At 37.3% G+C, this 7,622-nt stretch overlaps 1 protein-coding gene across 1 annotated transcript in view; it reads left to right on the forward strand.

Annotated features, from left to right (window-relative positions):
• The first annotated feature begins 653 nt into the window (after nucleotides 1–653).
• Nucleotides 654–7,622, forward strand: part of LOC142339736 (uncharacterized) — a 169,655-nt gene continuing 162,686 nt past the window's right edge. The window contains exon 1 of the mRNA XM_075389967.1: nucleotides 654–664. The gene's annotated coding sequence lies outside the window, so the exon portion shown is untranslated. The remainder of the gene's footprint in view (nucleotides 665–7,622) is intronic.

Below are 7,622 nucleotides of genomic sequence, written 5' to 3' on the forward strand. Positions count from 1 at the left end.
TCACTACTGAGAGATGCAACTAATTCTTGAACATGATTCTTTTTTGAAATTGCCCGCAGTACTTTTGCAGCGCAAGAGTATTAAATTGAATGAAATATTAGTGAATATCGAAATGTGAACACCGAACGTGAGAGGATGGCGTCGATAAAGTTTTCGTTAAAGCTGCGGCCCCAATTGCCTTTGTCAAACTCTGTTATCTTTGTCAAAAAACTTTGTTTTTTTTTGTTTGTGACCACGACTGAGCACAAGTGGTCTGTTTTAAGCGTTTTGTCAAAATTTCTGCTACTGAGGCTTTTGTATTCCTGCTACTGTAATCTATTTGTGTTTCAGTTTCTTTGCTGATTCTAGTTGGGAGAATTGAGCAGCTTGTTCTGAGAGCGTATGCCGTTATGACATTCTCAAGATTTGTTTTCATTTTTTTCAAATAGTCTATATTAGAATTTTCCAAAAGACAGACAGAGTTGCGTTGACTTATAGCATTTCATGCCAACGTATCAGTAAAATTTTTGTTTTAATTGACTCCGTTTTTTGTTAACACTTTGCGCGTGAAAAATCTTAAAGTTTCTATCATACTTTTGCAAAATTTTAATAACGTCTTAGTTGTCATGGGAGGGGGTTCCTTTCAATATCTCCATCTGATTTTTGTCAGGAAGACTTATTAAATTAATACTAATATCGCTTTTATCGACGCTACCTTGTATCATACAAAAACTTTTTGCAGAAGCAGGTTTAGGTTAATTGAATTCTTTTGTAGCACGATGGTGTTCAATGACATTAATGACCTGCTGTAATGTTGATAGTTGTTCACATTATGAATTCCCTCTTCAAGGAAAGTCGTCATTTCGTGCTGTCGATTGCGATTGGAGGCATTAAATGTTGATCTTGACGTTATTTCTATTGCTGGGGCTTCAAAACCGTTATCATTACAGCTTTCTCCGGGTTGGTTTACTAATGTCTTAATTTCCAATTCCGAAGGATGTTATCCGTCATAGCATGGAGACGACATGGATTTTGTTGAAACTCGGTGAAAACTATTGTTCAAGGGTATTTTACAGCTGAGTAAAGGATTTTACATCTTCAATACTTTTGGCCAAGGACTTGATTTTTGTCTTCAATTTTTTTACTTTATTGTTCAAATCTACTGGAAATTAACTAACCAAGAGCAGTTAGTAGAAAAACTGATATTACATCAGACAAAATTTTGAGACCAGGTGTAGATCAATTTTTCATAGCGACTGCTCACCTCATTGATATCGAAGTCACTGGCCATGCAATCATTGACCTCGCAAACAAAAATACTTGTTTCGTTTTTCTTCGGCTTTGTTTTTTGACGGTTTTTTCCAAGAAGTCCTTGACCCAGTGTTGTACGAAGCCTCTAGCTACCGCACCGGGACCAATCTACCAATGTGCTCATTTTTTTCTGTTCATGCCGGATGATTCTTCCTTTCAATTGATGCAGTCTCTGAAATCTCTGAAGAAGTCCGGTTTTGCTTTTCCCTATCCTGGGTAGATAAGGCCCTGTCTTGATTGTTCCTGTAACTAACACCCCTGGTTTAAACTCGATTTCCGCTATTGATATTACTATTTACAATTTTGTATATCTGTGTTATTGGCTGATGTCAGTTTAATTCTGATAGTTGAAAATTTTTTGAATCTAGTGGAGTCTCAGTATTTTTGCTCATTTCTGAGTTGAGTTTGTCTTCTGGATTTGCACATTGGTGTTGATTGCTAGACAAATTTGTGACAATTGTTCGAAGATATTATATTTCGTCTGTAGCTGTTCTGTAAATTTCAAATTTAACTTTGTCTTTTGAGGTCGAAAGTTTATCAAATTACAACATTATGGTTAAAAAATGAAGTTATTTTGAGGTCATGGAGAAGCGACTGATTTCTAGATAGACTTATCGTTCCACTACTATTCCCAAAAACTATACCATCAAAAATAGCAATTATATTATGTTAGTTGTTGAAACCTGGTTTGTGTGCACTCCTGTTTTTCTTATCCTTTTCTGAAGTTTAGGGATTAAAGAACCTATATAATAGCCTGTTTTATTTTTTGATTTATCTGGCACAGTAGTTTCTCGTTTTTAAGAACAAACGCGAAATTGTTAAACGGAAAGTCAGCTTAGCAATGTTTGTCAATACGGTCATTACGGCGATAATTTACGGTCCAATCAAATGTTCTCTTAGTGTGCTGTTTTTTGTCTTGAAGTGTTCAATTAGTAGTTTTGCCATACGAAAAATTTTGTTTTAACTTTCTTGACTGTTATTTTTTGTCCTTTAACATATCGCCGTTCTCGTCGAGCCTGAGCAAGTTGTGGCCGTCTTTTTGGATTTTATTTTGAGTTAACAGATTTTTAGATTGTTTTGAAGAGATTTTCCTGCTATCTTTTTTTAAGTTTTGTTTTAGCTGCACGCTTTCTTATATTCCTTAATCCCGCTGAATTTGCAGTGTTGGAGTCTTTGTTATTGTCATTGATGTGCTACTGTACGTTAGATAGGCGACTAGCCTCAGAATTTTTATTTAAATGAAATAACAGTGGAACTTCTTTGAAGTTTTTTATTGCTAGATGTCTCTAGTAATTTTAATATAAATAGTTCATTATCTTTGTGTTTTTAGCTCACTAGAATTTTCTGAATGGCTTTTTTTACAGCACAGCCCTTATCCTTTTTTATTTAGTTTTTCGGTGGCAATCTGCGATGTGTGTTTTTTTTGTCAGGAAAATTTATTTTGACTGAAATTTTGACAATTGTAAGGTAATGAACAAAATTAAACTTTAATTTTCATTTCAGAGGACTAAGGACGAATTCGTTCCGTTTTTCATCAATGTTTTAAAAATTGCATTTACGACAGCCACAATTGTAATTCGTTATCTGTAAGTGTATTTTGAGATTTCTTAAATGTCATTATCTTACCTCTGTTAGCTCGAACTCTCAGAAAAACTCCCAGATTGGATTTGGCGGGACATGATATTTCAAATTTTTGTGAGCGATTTTTATTTAATGTAAGGATTGAAAGATTGTTGGAGGGGAGAATTATTTCCCTTCTTTTTTTCATTATTTTAATTTTTCAGATATTGTATGCAGAACAATGTCGGATGCAAGCGAGAATGTTTTTAATGCTGAGCTATCAGTTGGTAACGTTCTATGTTCTCTCTGTGACTGCTTTTTATCCCATGATTTTAAGGAAAAGTTCGAAATTCCATACGCTTGCAAAAGTTGCGAGGAGAAAGAGTGCGACTTGGCCGGTACCAGAAGTTGGCTCTGCAATTTTTGCGTTATGTCGCACATTAGAAGGGGCCATGAAGTTCTTGATGAGAGGGGATATGAGGTTTCTGTCTGTTCAAAGCACAAGAGTATGATCGAGTTCTATTGTGAAACTTGTTCACGTTCATTGTGCGGTGGGTGTCTAGGAGGCCATTCGGAACATAAATTTGTTGCGATTCACGAAAAGAGCAAAAAAATTCGACAGGAGGTGTTCAGGTATATCAGTGATTTTGACGGCCTTGCTAAAGATGTAAAGCAACATCAGTCGATGCGTAAAGACTGCTTGAGTGAAATGAATAATGCATCAAAGATTTGCTGTCCTGATAAACTGGGCGATATTTTGGCAGAAATCTTTGGCAATGTGATAAGAGCGATGCTTGCTGAAGAAGGATTTGCCGCCCAGATCGATTTGCTAAGGAGGAAGTTTGACAAAGATAATGAGTCGATTTTGACAAGCGCGAAAAATGAAGAATTTGACACCGTCGTCGAGAAAGTGGATGCGGTTGTTAACAATTTAGGCACTCTCTTGAGAAGTTCAGATGGGTCGTTGGTGCAACAATTTTTGGATGTCCGAAATGACATGAACATCTTGCTCAAGAAACAGCGTAATGCGTTGCTCACACATACGTTTTTTCAACCCTTTTATGTCGGCGATCAATTCTTCAGTGAGCAGGCTAACAGAGCTGTTTCGTCTTTCTTAAGCTCAATGGAATGGCCCGTAGCTAAAGTCACTAACTTTGCTACCTTTTCTTGCCGATCTTATAAAACTTACTGCAACCAGACGATACCTGGTCAAATAAAAATTATTTCGATTCTTTCGCTTCCGCTCGGATTTGATGTCATCATTGGAGCGAACGATGAATCCAAATTGAAAGCATTTATCATTCCCTCGCAGCATGAACCGGATAATTTGGAGTATTGTTACTCGTGCCTATGTATAGGACTAAATGATTTTTTCTTCTGCAATGTTTGTCTATGCAGTGATGAACTTGGTCAACAAATTGATCTTATCCATTCTCTTCTATCGTTCACAGAATCCGAGAATTATGAAAGCTTGCTCAGTATTAAGTCTATCAACTGTTATTACTCATCGGACCGAGCTTACTCTGGAAGGTTTTTCATTGAGACTACAAGTGGAATATATGAAGCGCAGCCGTTCAAAAACCTCTTTTCAATGGAAGTTGAATTAGAACAACGTTTCATGTTTTTGCATCCAGGAGAATCTTTGTTCTATTATTTACATGCAGCCAGCGAGCCTAACTGTTTGATTTATGACAGTGTGAAGCATGTTATTAAGTCGAGTATTGATGACCAATCATTTGCGGATCTATCGTGTCCTGAGAAACCGTCACTATTTGCAATTGATAGCGATATGACTACTGTTGCTGTCACCTTTAACTCAAGTGCGGATATCTTTGTTTTGTCCTCCGATGTAAAAATGGAAAGAATTCCAATTGTACAGCATGGTCTGCAGAAAATTGACGGGTTGCAGTTATTTAAACCCGAAGAGCGAGGTCTAATTCTGCTTGTGTGGAACTTGAAACGAAGGCTTTTTGTTACTATGCAGCAAAAAAGTTGCAGAATCGAAGCGGTCTGGCTTGTGGCGAGCGTCTTCAAGCTACAGTTCGAACAAGGTGGATTGGAAAGCAGTGAAATTGTAAAAGTCGACTGGTCAAAAAGCAGTGGGTTGAATTGCTATTCAGACTTCATGTGCATCTATTTAAAGGATGTAGACTGTCCCTATTGTATCAGCATTTCAAGTATTCTAGAATTAATTCCTGCAGTTTAAGTCATATATGAGAAATACCATTTGTTTAAACCGGTTACGTACAACTATGTCGACGAATAACTGCCCGTCATTAGAGTTCCCGAAATTTATTTATTTTTTCACCCGATAAATGTATAAGCCAGTCCGATTACTTTAACTGAAATGAGCGCAGATGCTCTGAACCAATCAGAATTAAGTGCTGAGATTTTGAATTTTATTTTTTACTAGGACAAGCAATTTAGTGCGAGATAAATCTTAAGCGAATAAAGCTTATTGCGGATTATGGCCATGCCTCTGTTGGCCTTGGGACTTGATATGAAACTATCATAGCCGAACTAGTGGTCAAGTTGCCCTGGTTGCTTTGAGAATAGTTTCGATTGGCATTTCATTAATAATTACCTGGGCGTTTTTGACTCTTTTAAAGGCTGGTCAAGTTTCGGCAATCTTAAACTTTGGCATATTTATACGTAATAACTTAAACCTCTATTTTCTGTTTTTTAAGCAACAATGCAGGCATAATGATATTATAATTGTGTGTAAATTAATTATAATTTTAATAACCTTATAATAATTAATCTTTAGTTTTTCTGTAATAATAATTTAGTTATGCTATCAAGTGACTTGTACGGTAACCGACGTTAAAAAGTCTATAGAAAGAGTCGTAGCTTTTGCGGCTAAAAACAAAGGAAGTCAGATGTTTGCTTTTATTTTAATTGTTCCAACTTTATTTTCTTCGCAATGAATAATGCAAATAGTGTAAAGCAAAGGATTATTTTTCCTGCAGTTTAGCACACACTATGGTTTCAGTTTTTTTTGGCTGTTTTTCAGATCTGTTACATATTTTTCGACTTCATGTCAATGAGACCTCAAGTTAGAATTATAATTTCATCTGGAGTAGAAATGAGCTCCCAGATTGAGGTCCAGAGCCAAATTGAGCTATGATCAGACCTACTCGAACGCACACCCGTGTGTTCCCAGACCAAAATTACAGGGTCTGGACAGCGGTTCGAGCGCAAAATAGTCTGGGCCATGGTCTGATTTAGGTCTGATCAGAGGTCAGTTCGGTCTGGAAGTTCTGATCAGAGGTCAGTAGTAAGAAAAGGGGGGTCTGTCGCACACTTTTAGACACATTCCACCTAACCCGTTTAGCCCCAAAACTCCGCCCCCGCCGGGATTTGAACCTATGCCTCCGATTTTTTTTCTTTGAGCTAGAGGTCGTAACCACAGCGCCATCCGAGCTTTGGAAAATTTGTGTCTGATACATTTTAAAGCTCTTGCGTATGTTAGGCTGCGTTATTAGCCATTCTATCGATTTAAACTCTTTCTTATGTCAGGCAGCGCTGTATGCAATTGATTTATTTAAACAGCGCGATTGGCAATTGATTCATTTCAAACCTCTAGCTGAGATGTTAAGCTAGGCTACTCTATTTTGCCCTATTTGAATGCGCTGTGCGCGCACTTTACAAAAGAAAGCAAGAGTTCATAAATTCACAGCGAATATACTAGTGAAAGTAAACATGCCAGAAAACAAGCAATTTATTTCACTCAGTTTATCAGTTTTGAATTTTTACTCAAGTTTTCGTAAATTTTTCTGATTGATCAGTCAGATTCTGTGTTTTCCTTATCAATCCGAACTTTCTTGGCTGGCACCTCCTCTTCTACAACACCAACCCCAATACTGTTAGCAAGCCTCGATTCTCTTTCCATTCGTTGATGTTTCCTTGTATGGGCAATTAATCCACAGAACTCCCTGAGGTTCATTGATACTTGTTTTTTCTCCCACTTTTCTTGGGATATCTCGCAGAACTTCTTCATGTCAAAATAAAATGATCTCTTATAAGTTTTGGGGTGGTACACGGCAAAACTAAGCCGCATGTGGCATTTGTTACTCAGCAGGTAATCATCAATGATTTCGCACTTCTCACTGTCGGCTTCCATGATTCCGCTTGACTTGTATACGGTTGCTTGATGGACGGCATAATCAAGCGACCCATGAGCAGGGATATATTCCATTTGACCTGTTAGATGGAAGACATCCATCGTTCTGTTGAAGATGTTTCTCGGGACAATAATGTGCTGTTCTACAGCTTTGGAGTTTTCGTCTTGTTTCTCCAGATGGAAGGTGTCACAGCTTGGCTGTGAGACCGTGAGTATTTTACCATTGCTCCTCATTGTGTAAAGAAAAACGAGATCAAAATCGCAGTCTCTCAGTGTCATATTGAATAAATCTGTTAGACAGAAAACAAAAAATCCGGTCTGGAAGGTCTGATCAGAGGTCAGTCCAGTCTGGAAGGTCTGATCAGAAGTCATTTTGTCTGGAAAGTCTGATCAGAGGTCATTTCAGTCTGGATAGTCTAATCATAGCTCAATTTAGGTCTGGACTTCAACCTGGGCAGAGAATGTTTTTAAGGTGGAGTGAGAATTTAGTGTTTGAAGAAGTTGGGTTGTTGAGAAAGAATTAGATTTTGTGAAGATGATGATTTGACTTCTTTTGACAGTCTTTTCCTCGAGCTTCGTCGATTGACAAATAGGCGTTATATGAGTTCCAATGTTGCATAATTATAGTTATTGAATCCCTCAATATGCA

The sequence above is a fragment of the Convolutriloba macropyga genome, chromosome 5 (genome assembly GCF_964194025.1).
Source record: "Convolutriloba macropyga chromosome 5, txConMacr16.3, whole genome shotgun sequence".
NCBI classification, from domain to species: domain Eukaryota; kingdom Metazoa; phylum Xenacoelomorpha; order Acoela; family Convolutidae; genus Convolutriloba; species Convolutriloba macropyga.